This window comes from Rhipicephalus microplus, chromosome X (genome assembly GCF_043290135.1).
Source record: "Rhipicephalus microplus isolate Deutch F79 chromosome X, USDA_Rmic, whole genome shotgun sequence".
NCBI classification, from domain to species: Eukaryota; Metazoa; Arthropoda; class Arachnida; order Ixodida; family Ixodidae; genus Rhipicephalus; species Rhipicephalus microplus.
In genome coordinates this window covers 129,871,489-129,887,859 of record NC_134710.1, presented here as the reverse complement: position 1 = coordinate 129,887,859, position 16,371 = coordinate 129,871,489, and positions in this window count along the sequence as shown.

Below are 16,371 nucleotides of genomic sequence, written 5' to 3'. Positions count from 1 at the left end.
ATAATATCTCGCACAAGTTTTTGCTTGAGGCAATTTCGGTTATGGGTCTAGGGCAACGGTTCCACGCATACGTTAAGTCTTTTCTCAGGGATCGCAGGGCTACCATTAGGATCGGTCAAATCCAGTCCACGGAATTTACCTTGGGAGCGAGAGGCACCCCACAGGGGGCAGTTATCTCTCCTCTACTCTTCAATATTGCCATGAAGGGCCTCTCGGAGCGACTCGCTACGGTGCGCGGGGTTAACCATGCTCTCTACGCGGACGATATCACCGTGTGGTGCATGGGAGGGTCCGACGCCGGGGTACAGCAGGCGCTCCAAGAGGCATTAGACATCACGAAGAACTTTCTAGTCGGTTCGGGCCTGAGCCTGTCATCGGCAAAGTCTGAGTTACTACTATACAGACCCACCCGACAAGGACTGAGGAACCTCACTCCTTTAGAACAGATTCCCATAGCTTTATACACACGGGATGGGCAGAGAATACCCAGGGTGGACTCCATCAGGGTCCTCGGACTCCTGCTAGAGTCCAAGGGGGGCAACTCACGAACTATAGCCCGCATCACCTCCAAGACGGAGAACATGCTTAGGCTCATACTCAGGGTCTCGAACTGCAGGGGTGGGCTGAGCGAGAGCAATCTCCTTCGGCTCTATCATGCATTTCTCATGAGCCACATTAATTATGTCGCTTCGGCATTGCGCTGGTCCAAAAGAGAAGAGGCAAGAATTGATACACTACTGCGCAAAAGCATAAAGCGAGTTCTAGGCTTGCCTATCCACACTAGCACCGAGAAGCTCCTACAATTGGGCATGCATAACTCCCTCTCGGAGGTGATCGAGGCCCAGCAGATGGCTCAGGTCGTGCGACTATCGTCCTCGAGGGCTGGTAGGCGCATCCTGGAATCCATAGGCTGCGGTCCTACGGCGACTAACCAGCGTAATGTAACACTACCACCCTCGATCAGAGGCACGTTTTCGGTAGCTCCACTTCCAAGAAATGTCCACCCACAATACAATGTAGGGCGCCGCATAGCTCGGGCCCGTTCCTTATTAAAATCAGTTGCAAACAGACCGCATCTCGCGACCTTTGTCGATGCAGCCCAGTACGGGCGTTCGGATCGCTTCGCAGTGGTCTCGGTCGATCATAGTGGCACACTCCTATGCTCTGCCTCGGTTCAAAAGGTTTCGGCAATGGTGGCTGAGCAAATCGCCATCGCCATAGCAATGAAGGACCCATCGCGTCCTAATGTCTTTACAGATTCGCGTTCCGCAGCTAGGGCTTTCGCCTCGGGCTCGATCTCGCGTGAGGCAGGGGCCATCCTCGGCTGTGAGGGGGCTGCCGGGTTTCACACCATAACATGGTTCCCGGCCCACATGGGGGCCAACGTACATCCTGATGTCCCCAACACCAATGAGTTTGCCCATGACCGTGCGCGAGGTATCGCTCACCGCGGCGGTCCCGGCGGATTCGCAGGCGGGGACGCCGGAAGATACAGGGACTCGCTACTCACTTTCCACGAGATCATGACTCATTATCATCTATCTCGGAGGACTTTTCCACTTCCTCATCCTAAACTTACGCGACCGCAATCATCGGCCTACAGGATGCTCCAAACGGGGTCTTTCCCTTCGCGTGGCAAGTTCAGCCATTTTTCGCCCAACATCGAGCCGCATTGTCCAGACTGCGGTGAGGCGTATTGCTCATTACCTCATATGCTCTGGCAATGCCCTGCGTTACGTGACGCAGAGTTCAACAAAGAAGAGGACTGGGAGGAAGCCCTTAACAGCGGCGACCTCTTGGTTCAACTTCGGGCTGTCCAGAGGGCCTGCGAGAGGGCGGAGGGCCACGGTCTTCCGGTCCCTACGTGGGAGCGGCCCGCGACTGCTACGGATTCCCCCTAAACGGGGCCGTTACAACGCAGTTCCTCAGGACCTGAATAATGTTCTTTGTCTGTCTGTCTTGTCGTAGTCGTTAAAATGGGCAATCATCTCTTCTCCGATCTTTTGCCACGATTCGTCGTTTTCGAATATGTGTATCAGGTAAAACTTAAATGCCTCACCGGAGATGTAGTCAGTGAAGTTAGTGATCATTTCCTGTTCCGATCATGATGCAGCGGCAACTTGGAGCTCGAACAGGTCGAACCAGTCCTGTACGGGTCCGTCGTCCGCTGATCCGGTGTACTTAGGGATGTCAAGGTCTTCTGATGCTGCTGTCATGATGCTTGGTGGTTTTGGTGGTCCGCGTTCTTCTGTGGTCCGCTTTCAGTCACTGCGTCTCGCTGAGGTCTTCGATGATAATGGCCGGGCGATGAAGTGGTTGCGAGGTCTTCATCCTGCCGACTCGTGTGACGCTACGATGACTGGGTGACTGGCCTGGCTCATACGCCATGTTTATTCCATTCTCACTTCTATATATATATATATATATATATATATATATATATATATATACTCCTTACCATCGCTTTATACGTCACACACACACACACATATGTATATATATATATATATATATATATATATATATATATATTGTGGGCATTTGTAACTTACATCGTCCTCATCCCTGCATAATCACAATCACCATCATCCGCTTGTCTCTTTGCCCTCATTGCCACTCTGGGTCATCATGATCGTCATCGTCTGTGTGCTGGCTCTGCCCGTTCGTTTTGCGAGGTCTTTCCTCAAATAAACGCTGTCGCAGCCAAGACTACCGAGACTTCATACGTGGTGGAGGTGGATTTTCGGTCCTCTGACCTCCCGCAGCCCGCTATACCCCCTGGAGCTTCGTTCAGGCCGCCGCTTGCGCCCACAGACAGGCAGCATGTCCCAGACCGAGCCTGCCGGCACTGATGTCATCAACCACGCACCACCGCAAGCTGCCCCTCCTACTTACATACACGGACATCAGCGGGAACCCCCGTTCTTCGCTGGTCTTCGGGGAGAAGACGTAGAAGACTGGCTTGATGACTACGACCGCGTAAGTGCCGCTAATAGGTGGGACGAGGCCGCCAAACTGCGCTACGTCCCTTTTTATCTGGTCGGAGTCGCGAAGACATGGTATTTTAACCATGTCGTTCACTTACCCGACTGGGCTACCTTCCAGCAGCAGCTGCGGCACGTCTTTGGGACACCAGACATTCGATCCGCCGTCGCGAAGAAGACACTCGATACTCGCCGACAACATCCCGGTGAATCGTATACTTCATACATCGAGGATGTCCTCGCACTCTGCCGGCGTGTCAATAAATCCATGCCGGAATCGGACAAAGTGCGCCACATATTGAAAGGCATTGGGCCAGTTGCCTTTAATGCCCTCGCTGTGCAAAACCCAGCTACCATCGCTGATGTCGTTGCGACATGCCAGCGCCTTGATGCGCTGGACTCCGTCCGCCTTCAACCAGACATCGGCGACCACCACTCCACGTCAAATGGCCATCTGCGTGACCTCATCCGGGACATTATACGCGAAGAATTGCGGTCCATGGGCTTCACACCTCCTACACCGCGACCTACACAGCCTTCGGGAATGCCCTTACGTGACATCATCAGGGAGGAACTTACATCCCTGACTGGCTCTGCGCCCGTACAGCCACCTGCTTCTCACCCTTTAGCCACGTACCCTCAAGTTGCGGCCGTGCCTCCAAGCGACGCCCACGCGACATTGCCACGTCCATCCTACGCGTCAGTTGCTGCCGCTACCCCTGTGAACTACCATTCCGTGCCCCCTGACCCTTCGGCCCACCTGACCACGCTATCTCCAAGTGCCCCGAATGCCTTCTATTCTCCACCGTGGCGCTCGTCTCGCCCTGTATGCTACTACTGTGGCTATCGCGGCCACATATCTCGTTTCTGCCGGAAGCGCCAGCAAGATGAGCGTCGGAACGATGTGCGTGAACGGGATTTGTACAACGGGGCGTCTTATCAAGGTCGGCGTTATTCGTCTCCCCCGCACCGGTCTCCATCTCCTCCTGCATCGACTGCACCACGAAACAGCCGAAACACGAGACGCCGCTCGCCTTCGCCCTTCCGCCGTTCCACTTCTCCACTTCGGCCCGCCTCATTCGCCTCTGATATTCATTCGGAAAACTAAGTGATGCAGTTTGTGGAGGAAAAACTGCATTCGGAATTAGAACTGAAATTCCTCCATTAGGCCCGTGTAACATGGTTTCTGTGGAAGTGGAAGGAGTGCGAGTCGATGCTTTGGTGGACACAGGTGCGACATTGTCTGTGATACGTGCTGATTTGTGTGAACATTTAAGGAAAGTAATGACGCCTTACGATGGTCCCACGTTAGTTGCTGCCCAGGGGAACATCATTCGCCCTTCCGCGCTTTGTACTGTGCGTGTTTTCATCGACGGCATCCGCCATCATGTCCAGTTTGCTGTCCTGTCCCGCTGCTCTCACCAACTAATTTTAGGGTGGGATTTTCTATCATCTGCTTCCGCGGCGATTTGTTGTGGACAACACGTCGTTCACCTCGCTGACACCGGAGAAGATCTTACTGCCACAGGGCACTACTGTGGCCCGTGTTGCTGACTTCGAGCCTGTACACGTCACGCCACTTCAGGCCATCGCATCCAAAGAACCTTGCCTTGGTGAGCATGTTTCTTCCTCCGCCTTTACCACCACTATCAGCAGCGAATTGACATATTCACAGAGGCAGCAGTTGCTCGCATTGTTACAGAAACATGCAAATTCTTTCGACATTTGCTCGTCTAAGCTGGGCCGCACTAATACTACAGCACATCGAATTCAAACTGTTGGGACATCTATTGTACACCGCCGACCCTACCGCGTGTCTCTAACTGAAAGAAAAATTATAGAAGAAAACGTTGCGGACATGCTTAAACGGGAAGTCATCCGTCCCTCATCTAGCCCTTGGTCGTCTCCTATTGTTTTGGTCCATAAAAAGGATGGCTCTGTGCGGTTTTGCGTGGACTACCGGGCGCTCAATAAGATCACACGCAAGGACGTGTACCCTATGCCACGCATTGACGACGCCCTTGATTCCCTACAAGGCGCGGAATTCTTTTCAAGCATCGACTTGCGTTCTGGGTACTGGCAGATCCCCATGCATGAAGACGATAAGGAGAAAACGGCATTCGCAACCCCCGACGGGCTATATGAATTCAACGTGATGCCTTTCGGGCTCTGCAACGCACCCGCGACTTTTGAGCGCATGATAGATACCGTGCTGCGTGGCCTGAAATGGAAAAGTTGTCTTTGCTACCTGGACGACATTATTATCTTTTCGTCAACGTTTCCTGAGCACCTAGAACGATTGGATCAAGTTCTGACGTGCCTTGCCGGCGCCGGGCTTCAAATAAACACGAAGAAATGCTCTTTCGCTAGCAAATCTATCAAGGTCTTAGGACACGTCGTTAGCAAAGATGGCATCCGGCCCGACCCTGACAAGATTTCTTCAGTCCTTCACTTTCCGCGCCCCGAAAAACCAAAGGAGCTTCGCAGTTTTCTTGGCCTCGCCTCCTATTTTCGCCGGTTTATCCAGAACTTCGCTTCTATTGCTGCTCCATTACACCAACTACTTGCTTCCAACGTCCCCTTTCTGTGGCCTCAAGAATGCCAAACAGCATTCGACTTGTTGAAGCGGGCACTCACGTCTGAACCTCTGCTCTGCCACTTTGACGAAGCCGCACCAACTATCCTCCATACCGACGCTAGCGGCCTTGGTATAGGAGCCGTTCTTCTACAACGCGACAAGTCTTCCCTAGAGAAAGTTATTGCATATGCCAGTCGCGTACTCACCGCTGCTGAAAAGAACTACACTATAACTGAGCAAGAGTGTTTGGCTGTGGTTTGGTCGATCCAGAAGTTCCGTCCCTATCTCCACGGGCGTCACTTCACAATCGTTACGGACCACCATGCCTTATGCTGGCTCTCTACACTGAAGAACTTGTCCGGACGCTTGGGTCGGTGGATACTACGCTTGCAGGAGTACGACTTTGATATAACTTACAAGTCAGGCAGAAAACATCAAGACGCCGATGCTTTATCTCGTTGCCCGCTTCCAACTACCCATATGAGCGTTGGTGAGAACTCAACCGCCACATCTACCGAAGTTCACACGCTCGCATCAATAACGCAACCCTTTTTGGACGACGAGCCAACATTTATCTCCCGCCAGCGGTCCGATTCATACTGCAGACGCATCATTGACCACCTTTCGGGAGTTTCTCATCCACCAAACGCGCGACTCCGTCGTCAACTCCTGCACTTTAAGCTGGACAATGGGGTTCTCCACCGCCACGTCTACCACCCTGATGGTCAGCGCTGGGTTCCTGTACTGCCACGCTCTCTTCGACTTCAGGTGCTCGAAGCCTTCCAGGACGACTTGACTGCTGGTCATCTTGGTTTTAAAAAAACTCTTGACCGCATTCGATGTCGTTATTACTGGCCTGGCCTTTCTTCTAGTGTAGCTCGGTACGTCGGTTCCTGCTACCCATGCCAGCGTCGTAAACTCCCCACGTCGGCACCTGCTGGACCTCTACAGCCACTTCCGTGCCCTTCAATGCCGTTCGAGGTTGTAGGTGTTGACCTTTACGGGCCTCTCCCCGTCACATCTGCTGGCAAACGATGGATAGTGACTGCCGTGGACCACCTGACACGCTACGCTGAGACTTCCTCTGTTATTACAGGCTCAGCTGTGGAAGTTGCAGACTTTATTCTTCACGCAATAATACTGCGTCATGGGGCTCCTCGTGTACTGCTTAGTGACCGCGGCAAAGTGTTCCTGTCACAAGTTGTAAATGAAGTACTGCGCGCATCTGGAACTACTCACAAGACAGCTTCAAGCTACCACCCTCAGACAAATGGTCTCATAGAAAGATTTCACCGAACCCTTGCAGACATGATAGCCGTTTACGTCCAACCCGACCACAAAAACTGGGACACTCTTTTACCATTCCTGACATTCGCTTACAACACCGCCGTTCAGCGAACAACTTGCTACTCACCGTTTTACTTCGTGTACGGACGCACCCCCACTACCTTTCTCGACGTCTCCTTCTTTAGCAGCCATGGGAATTCATCTCAGTCTTTTAGCGAAGAATACATTTCCCGCCTGGCCCAGTCTCGCCATCAGGCTCGCATCAATACTGAAGCGAGACAGCACGAGCGGAAGATCATCTATGACGAATCCCACCGCGTTGTGTCTTTCCAACCTGGTGACGAGGTGCTGCTTTTGACACCTATTCGCACTCCTGGTCTCTGTGACAAATTCCAACCACGCTTCATCGGGCCATACATTGTTTTAGAACAGACTTCGCCAGTTAATTATCGTGTGACACCACTCGTCACCCCAACAGACCGCCGCTACCGCAGCACAGAGATTGTCCACGTTTGTCGCATGAAACCTTTCACGCGACGTTCCCCATCACTTTGACTTACGGCGGCCAGGGTGTCCGCTTTCAAGTGGGGGGGAATTAGTGTGGGCATTTGTAACTTACATCGTCCTCATCCCTGCATAATCACAATCACCATCATCCGCTTGTCTCTTTGCCCTCATTGCCACTCTGGGTCATCATGATCGTCATCGTCTGTGTGCTGGCTCTGCCCGTTCGTTTTGCGAGGTCTTTCCTCAAATAAACGCTGTCGCAGCCAAGACTACCAAGACTTCATAATATATATATATATATATATATATATATATATATATATATATATATATATATATTGAACGCGTTATACGAAGGTCGTAGGTTCGATTCCTGCTCACTGCTGGTTATTTTTTCATCCACTTTTCCTTCTTATTTACATTCCCATTTTTTCTAATAAGTTCCCCTACACATTCTTCAGCATTATTGTCGGTTAGATCTCATTAATATTGTGTCAAAACACTGTAAAACGAGCCCTTAGGTATACACTTCTTTGCCTTAAGTATATATATATATATATATATATATATATATATATATATATATATATATATATATATATATATATATATATATATATATATATATACTTAAGGCAAAGAAGTGTATCCTGCCCAGGCCACCGCACACATCAGCCCAATCCGTTAGCGGGACACTTCTAGCGGTTCTCATGACCACGACGTCGACGATCGGCTCTCCATCTACTAGCTCGTGGTGTCCTCAACAAGTCGGATGACACCACAAAACTGACCACCATAGACATCACAGCCAACTGATTCTGTCGATAACATGGGAGGGCCACATATGTAGCGCGAAAATGCTGGATATATATATATATATATATATATATATATATATATATATATATATATATACAATTACACGCATTTAAGTCGCACGTCATCGCCCTCTTAACCATATTCAAGCAATGCCCCTGTCACAAAACGAGCGCTAACAGGGCGCGCCACCAAATTCTCGTGACGAAGTGCCGAGAGGTCAACGATAAAAAAAGAAAACAAGCATCCAAAAACTCCACGGGTGCGCGTCCCTCTCCCTTCGGAAGCGTAGGTTCGCCAACGAACCTCCTCGCATCGGCGGCTGAACAAGCCTTAGAACGTTCTCGGTGGAAAGGGGCGTGGTGATGCAGGGTTGCGTCATCCGTCGCGGACGGCCCTCGTACCGTCTCGCCCTTTCCCCCAACCTTCCCTGCGCATCGCGCCGACGAAATGATGATAATTTTCTGGAATCTCGCGCGGAAGGTATTTAACCGAGTTGGAGAGATGGGAGATCAGGAGAAAAATAAGTTACCGCCAGAGTGCGTAGGGTATCCCGCCGCGTCTGTCGGTGAAGGTTTTGTCCTTAGTGACAAAGCAGGAGAAGAAGAAAGTATGCGCCAGAGTGCGTAGGGTGTTCCGCCTTGTGGGCGAAGCCTTTTGTTTTCCGAGACAAAAAAGGAGAAGAAGAGGATTTCCACCTGAGGGGTGAAGACTCGAGCTACAGGCAAGAGTGTGTGTCTACCGCTATCGAGCGAAGACGCGTGGCAACAGCTGCTTGTGTGAAGCTGACGTGTTTCCGGCGAAGAAGTTTGGAGCCTGGAGAGCGGTCAATTGAAGACGCGAGGTTTCCTGGAAGAGAAACTTCGGGGGCAGCGGAGCGACAACAACACTGGACTTTGAGTGAGTGATTCTCGGAAGAGTATCATTCAGACTTTTGTTCCAAGAACTTTGGCTGAATAAGTTTTCTAACTCTTTAGTCTTTAAGTGTCTTGGTTGTTCGATGCATGTGACTGCATTGTAGTGCGTATTGTTGTCTGTGTCCATTGCTTCGAGTGTGGCTGAGTGTACTGTGTAGTACATGGTTTGATTGGTGACACATTGTATTCAACTATTGTGGAGTGTGCATACTTGTGTATCGTTTTGATCTGCCATAACTGAGAATATAATTTTGTTTTGTTTATCAACTCTCAGCTCTGACTTGTTCTTTGGGCCACAGCCGGCGTCCGCTGGCGCGCCAAATAGGACCACTTCTAAATTGTCCACGCTTTCGTGGTGCGGTTCGGGGGGCCTTTGGAATTAGCCCGGCGATCGCCTCCCTAATTGACGGGACCTGTGACAGCCCCTTAGAGCAGCCGCTATTTTTACACCGTGCATTTTTTGTCCTATTGCGTTAGACTTGAACTAGTTTTTAGATCTCATACTGTCGACAAGGTGAAATATACAATGAGAATGAGAACAGAGGCACGCTATATTCAGCTATGTATACGTTTGGCGCAGAGCTACCCAGGATTTTTTTTAGGGGGGGGGGGGTGCAGCAGAGCGACTAACTTTGACAATCGTTGGTCGCTGTGAATACGTGTAAATATTTTAGCATACTCTGAAAAGTTAAATTACGAAAACATTTCGTAGTGTAGGGGGTTCAGATTCCCTTCCTCGTCCCTCTTTACTTACGACCTCCTGGTTCTTCGTGCGTTTGACACGGTCTTGTTTTTTCATCTCACAGCTTTCTGAGCGCAGCTAACTTCCAATAAATCGACCCAGTTGTTATTAATATTGTAGACGCCTCCTGCTCAACGAAGAAAGAGTTGAGAGAAGAAATCAGAATGAGACACGCCCTTTCTAAATAACTTTCGATCTCTCACAAGGACTTTTATGGAGCTCAAATTCAGTAGATTGGCGTGTCATACTTTAACGGTTATGACATCATGTGCTAGACATGAATGATGAGCAAGTAGGAAGAAATCTGCATCAAAGAAGCGCTCCGGAGAAGCCAGAGCGCATAGCAGTTCCTGCGCGCGGCTCTTTCAGTACTATTCGACTGCAGCGCCGCCGCTACAGGCAACGCGCAAGACATCAGGCGGTGAGGCGCGGTCACGCCACTCAACACTTCTAGTACAAGCTAGTTCAGCCAGCGCGCCGGCAGTCGCCACCGGTGTGCCCGTCACTTCGACATTTTTTTTTCGGCTGCAGCCACCGTGTTGTCAATGCTTTGCTGAGAAGGTCATCGACTCAAGCATGAATCGTATCCCACACTGCGTGTTGAGAAGCGCGTGTGTGGCGTATATTGAAGGAAAAGAAGTTTCGAACGCTGGGCACATGGTCTGCTGCAGTGTACATCTTTGTGAACGCTGCTCGTGCCACGGCCGGGAAAGACCAAGCGGCCGTGCTCGTGCAAAGCGGGAAACCTCGCCTTTGTCGGCACGGCGTCTGCACAGCAGCATCCAACATATTTTGTGATTCTTCTAGCTCAGCAAGTAAACACTAAAGAATAAATCATTTCTACTATGACTCGCAGTAACTGCCTGACTTCACAATAACTGTAGTAGAAATGGCCAGCGACAAAATATAAAGCACCAGCGAGCCGCCAAAGTGAGGCCGACTGAACGATGGCATGGGCTGGCTGCGCGGGCATGCCCCAAACGAGAGTTACGACGGATGCCGCATGGCGACGCCACCATCTGTGAAAGTTGTGATTACTCTTGTAAAAAAGGTGAGCAGCCGTCGCTTTTCGCTGCACCCAAAGACGAACCACGGAGGAAGGTTTGGGAACAGAATTTACATCGACAGGATGGAACCTCGAAAGAAAGCTGCTCTGTATGTGAGCTACACTTAGAGTCTTCATGTGTTCTCGAGACTACGTGCACGTCATAAACGGTGAAGAAGTTCGCGTTTGATATGCTTGTGATGTTCAAATTGACTAGAGTACTCAACGAGTAGTTAATCGCTATAAACTGATTAATGTCTCTTCATAGGCATACTAACATATTTCTGGCTATTCATTTTCAGCACAAAATGAAGGTCCAGACCTCAAAGTTACACAATTCTGCCTAACATCAAAGCGCCCTAATTAAATATCATATCAGCCTTTCTCGGCCAGTGTTATCCCACCGGGCTGCTCACATGCGTATGTATGTTCTGACACAAACGATAGTCACGTGAATAAGGCAGCCCATCTGCCCATTGTTTGGTGGCTTATTAGGCTATGTTTAAAAGGCCACTCGCCAAGTTTGATAATTATGAGCTGACAAGCGCAATGCGTACATGGGGCATTCACAATTACATCTTGCCAAACTTTGCAACGCGCCGCTGAAATGGGTCGAATTTCAGGATGAACGCTGCTCCCCTTCATTTCGCGAGCGCGCGCCCTGAGGGCATGACGTACACGTATGAATGGCCCTGCGTACACGGCAGTGCAGTGGCAATGACTGCGCTCTGACCACGACCTCCTTTATAAACTTGTGGGGACATATTTGCTTGTCGCCATAGTTGCTTTTGCTTGTTTATTTTTTTAGCTCTCTAACGTGCCACTGCACGCTATGGCGTCACAACTTACCCACATACCGATTTCCTGCAGACGCGTGCGTGCGGTCGCTTTTTTTTCCTTTTAAGCTTAGCGCTTGTCACCAGTATAGCAGTCATGGAAGTGTTGCTCCAAACTGCTCCGAGAAAAAACTGCTGCTCCAAACACCGATTTTTGCCTGTAATTGCTACAATCCTGCTCCGAAATGGCGCAAAGAGAATGACGAACTTCTACTGTTTGACTGACTAATAAGTCCTAAAGAAATGGAAAAGAATGTATGCAACCAGTGTGCAGTATTATCGGCTCTGATTTCATTTATGCGACAAGAACTGCCGCATTTAGCATATAGCTCATATTGCAGTTTTTATTTTTCAGCTAGACATGCACGCTAGAGTGGTGAAATGTGAAAAAGAACAGGATTGTTCCTATCTCGTACCAATTATCTACTGACTATTTGGCAACCATTATGGGGGACTGCATGTGGTTACTTCTAAAGCGTGGTGCTCAGCTTTACCACTTTGATTCGATTTCTGGCACAAATATCACTAATTCAAATATATAGCTCATTTCACAGCCCATTTTTAACAACCAGCCAAAGTTTTAATTATGGGTTTTTTTAAATTTACATATGTCATAATCAGTATTAATACTCACGAGATGCTTCGACGATGCTTTGAACTCCAATTGGTGTATGACAACTTTTCTACTATCTGCTTTGAACACTGCTACAAACTAAAATTTTTACCGCTCCTAAAACACTTATAGCTGCTCCAAAACACTACTTTTCCTGCTCGAAATTATGCTCCAAAACGTGAAAAAGTCACTTTCATCACTGGTATAGTAATCAGTATCACCGGATATAAAACGCCTGCATTAATAATATGGGCATATTGTTGCTCATCTAAAAGATATTGTACGATCCCAAAAGTGGTGTTTACTGATTTGAGGGCAGTGTTTTGCTAATTGAATGGGGCTGAATTTTAGTTCTGCCAGTAGTTACATTAAACGGGATGCTGATGGGCTTTTGGTAAAGAGTGTTGCTAGGTAGTTTGCGCATCGAGATATTCTTTTAGGTCCTTGAATGTACCATTCACCCTTTTCACTAGAGTATAATGATTTCGTGCAATAAACTGGCACGCGCAAGTAACAATTAACATTTTCGTTGCAGATTGGGTTTTCCGGTATTAGCACCTGAACATTGCTTCGAAAGCAATGTTTGGACTGGATTATTAACGCTGCAGTGCTTCCATGCACCATTGATTCTGGGAAGAAAACATATAACCACGGGCTTACTTATTCGTTTCCTGCCATTGTAAAGTCTGAATATACAGCCGCCTAAAAATATTTTTGCGCTTTAAACTGGTATCGCAATTCCAATTTCCCTTACTGCAGCGAGCAATTTATGCACATACCTGTAGCGGTCGTAAGGGATCTGCGGGTGCATGCAGAATGAATTACTGCCACCAGTGGTGCTGCCAGGGGTTTCCACATAGGGTTTGTGTCCCTCCCTCCCTCCGAACTTTTTTTCTTGCCATGGCATGTCCCGCTTATATCCACCCCCCCCCCTCTCCGAAAAGAATTTCAGCCTAGGTGCCCTGCATGCCACAGATGCTTTCAATGTGCGTCTATCATCAGCACGTCACATCATACATGATATGGATTATGTGAATTTAATATTTGGCACCTTAAGCCATGGGTAGCATCCGGATTAGTTCATTAATTATTGGTGGGAATCGTACCATTTAGGTTGGTGCCAAAAGCTCCTGGAATAGAACAAGGACTGCGTCCAAACGATTGCTGGTAAGAACGCATGATTTAGACTATGAATGACACTCGAGTTTGTAGAAAACATTATTTTCTTTGGAAAAATAGAGCGCGCAAGAGCTGTTGTCTCATATGGTTCTGCTCCAGTGATAAAACCGTGGTCGCATATATCGCCGGTGTGAGACACGCGACAGTGACGCTCGAACAGTGGCTATAACTGCAATAAACTGTGATATTCGTAGGGGTCAAAAATCTCTGTGACAACGTTGCAGTAATCCGCCGGTTTTGTCGCACGCTTCCATCAGTCGGTCGTTCGCTATATACTCAAAAGAGCCCAGACGATCGACTGCACAACTTTTTCCTTTTACCGATATCCATGCATGGACCATATGGCAAGGATATATGCTTGAAGGACGATAGTCGGGTCATGAAAACTTACACGGAAACTTTCACGGACCATCGCATGCTTCGTTCGTAACCTACTTCATTTTTTAGGGGCGAAGCTCCTTATAACGGCACCCGTTCGTCCCTCGTAGCCGTTGTAGTATGTAACAAGTATAACATCTTAACCTCCAAGGTGGTGCCGGTGAGAGATTTCTTGTGTGCGTTGTTGAACAATAAAAAATAGTGCTGAATGTACATGCTAATGGCTGCTAATGGGGAATGAGAGACAGGAACATTCGGCTTTTAGTTAACGCGCAAGCAGGCATCCCCATTAGCAGCCATTGCCATGTACATTGAGCACTATCTGACAGGAAAAGGTTGCTACGTTATACTCGCTGGGCATAACCTCTTTGGTTTTAGAAAGGTTCAGTGAGCGTTGGGCCGCAGTGCCATGAATACAGTGAACTAGTATATACCATGAACTCGAGGTAGTTAAAGGGGGGAAGTAGACCCGAAGCGCAAGCCGTAAGAAAGTGTGCGTGTGCCACCTCTCGTTTAGTTCTTGGAATGTCCGCTGGAAGGCGTTGCTTCTATATGGGGAATATATGATGAAGAGATGCGAGATAGTGGTACTTGGAGTGTTGAATAGATGGACGAACGGACGCACGAACAGACGCACGCACGGACGGGCGGATGGGCGCATGGACGGTCACACGGACGGACGCATGGACGAACAGAAGCAATGCTTCGCCCCACTCCTTATCATTCACTCCGTGGATATGCTGCCATTTTTTTGTATCGTAGAAATTTTGTTTCAGATTCGAACTTCTTACAGGATATATTGCACCGTCTTGCCCACAGATGAATTATTTTTGCAGCTGCTAGGCAGCGATGACATGGGGGCTGCCGCACAAAATAAAGTAAGAAATACGGCCCATGTTCTCCTGGTTATGTGTCGAATATTGCTTTCGTTTGCCTGCGCTTAGATGTCATGCAAATGTAAAGGGACACTAAAGGTGACTATTAAGTCGGCGTCGATTGTTGAAATAGCGGTCCAGAAACCTCGTAGTATTACTTTTGTGCCGAGGAAGGGCCAATTTTAAAACAAAATCAAGTTAAAAGTGGTCCAAATTAGGTTAGCACACTTCAAATTACCCGCCTCAAGAAGCGTACTGACCGGACCGTCTCACGTCACTGTTGCCGTGCACAACGTTGCCCGGCTTTACTGCGCTAGTAGCAGCAGACCGAAAGCAGAGGGAGCCACAGCAGCAACAACGGCCATTGATGAATTTCCCGCCATTGGCTTTGAGATTGCAGACGCTTTTGTTTCAACTGCCTTCCGCTAGATGGCACCATCTGTCCCGTGTAACTAAGTACATCACTAAGTATTACGGCTAGGTGGCGTTAGCCGCCGCCCGATCTAAAGGGTACAGCCACATCCATCCATCCATCCATCCATCCAACCACGCGAAAATAAATTCTTGAACCACTCGCGCCATTCCCCATAGTAACGTGAGTGAGTGATTGAGCAAACTTTATTTAACTAGCGGATTGAGGCGTGGGCCCTAAGCCGCGCAAGGGGCGGTGGAGAGACCCTGTCTCTCAGCCGCCTCCCGCGCTCGCTGGATGGTCCATATTTGATCTGCCCGATCTAAGCTGATCAGCGCGGCTCTCCACCGCGCCCAATGCTGTTCCGGGGAGACTGCATTGGCGTCCTGTATCTGTGTGCATTCCCATAAAATATGCTCTAGGGTGGCGTGTCTCATGCTACATAGCTTCCACGAGTCATCTGCGTATAGTTCGGGGTAGAACGTCCCGCGGTTCTTTTTCCCACAAATGAAACAGAAACGAACAAGCAGCATTTTATTGCGTCTCTTGATGCATGGAAGGTTCTTTACTTAGGGCACTTAGATTGATCACTAGTGAATAAGTGTAGGCGGTCCGTCTGATGTCATCGGGATCATTTTGAAAATGTCCTACTGTGGCACTTGCGTTCTGCATTCACCTTAATTTCTCGGCAAGTAGGGCACTGTTGTTGATAATATTGTCGTTTTAGATGTTGTCATACATTAAGCTTTCACTCTGACGTAAATTGTTATTTGAATTTAGTGTCCCAAGATTGAGATTCGGTAGCAGAGATCCCGGAGCCACCAACCATGGTGCTTCTGACGGCTAAAATGTTGCTTCGAGACGTTTATTCTGTGAATTGTTCAATGCACGTGTTAGAAACTAAAAAAGAACAATGAAAGGAACGCGCACGCACAAGTGCATCACAACGTTCGTGCGACGTTTGTTATGCAGGTAGGTCGTGGTGGCACCTGGTGGTATCTCTGATCACCACGCGCCAATTTTTAGACCAAAATGACGTGTGACGTTGCCATGGATGATGGCATCTTCGGCTGGAGGCACCGGTAGCGTTTTCTGTGCGCTCGTGTCGTGCCGTACGTTCATTTGTGCACCATGCGTGCGGCGCCGCATGTTTGGCTGGGCCGGCCACGTCACGAGTGCACACCACCGCGGAGGTCGACGAT